This window comes from Stigmatopora nigra, chromosome 1 (genome assembly GCF_051989575.1).
Source record: "Stigmatopora nigra isolate UIUO_SnigA chromosome 1, RoL_Snig_1.1, whole genome shotgun sequence".
NCBI classification, from domain to species: Eukaryota; Metazoa; Chordata; class Actinopteri; order Syngnathiformes; family Syngnathidae; genus Stigmatopora; species Stigmatopora nigra.
The window spans coordinates 4,382,501-4,383,561 of NC_135508.1; positions in this window are offsets into that span (position 1 = coordinate 4,382,501).

The following is a 1,061-nucleotide window of genomic DNA, read 5'->3' on the forward strand; positions in this document are numbered from 1 at the left end:
TGTTATTTTCTGGGGCGTAGGGTGTGTAAGAAGAAGAGAATAACATATGTGAAAGAGGTCAGAAATGGCCACACGCATATGCAACATGAGTTGTGATGGTGAGAAGCCCAAACACGTGCTAGATACAGTCATCAGTATACATGTGCCTGCATGTTTTCAAAGTAGTTCAAATTCAATTCAAAGTGTACCTATATATATACCGTATTTTCACGACTATAAGGCGCACCGCATTATAAGGCTCACCCCCAATGAAAGACATTGTTTCCATATATAAGGCGCACAGTATTATAAGGCGCACTGTATTATAAGGCGCACTGTATTATAAGGCGCACTGTATTATAAGGCCCACTGTTTATTTTGGAGAAAATTTAAGAATTTTATGGTATGAAGCACTCACTACACTACAAGGTCACCTCTAGAGCCAGCCATTGTTGATGTTTTGGATTTTTTGGTAGAAAATCTTGCAGTGGGGGAGGAGCTCTATGATGGAAGATTTTGTAAACTAAGATGGCATCTGCATATTTAACAGTATTGTTTCAGTTCAGTCAGGCGTTTGTGTTTTTTTAATATCCGACAGTGGTGGTTTTTCATTTTTGGTTTTCTGTTGTTTTTTCCATGTATAAGGCGCACTGGATTATAAGGCGCACTGTCTATTTTGGAGAAAATTTAAGACTTTTAAGTGCGCCTTATAGTCGTGAAAATACGATATATTATTTTACAACTATCTCAAACCTCAATTTTTGCTTCTTCACTTTCTAAAAGGCAAAGGAAACTATCTTTATTCACACTTTAATTCATTTTTAAACCATAGTTTCACTTCTATACGTAATCTTTCAGCAATAGCATCAGTTTTTTATCATTATTACTATTTAAACGTTGTGTGCTTTTAAATTTGTGATGCCACCTAGAATTGACAGACAAATATCTAAAGCTCCATGAGTTATTCAGTAAGGCAACGGCCTTCATCACATGTCTTTAAATTCACTTTGACCCCAATTTCATCATGCCCTTCCAGCTCTCTTTGGGAGTTCGGCATCGGCTGTAATGGGATGTGACGGATG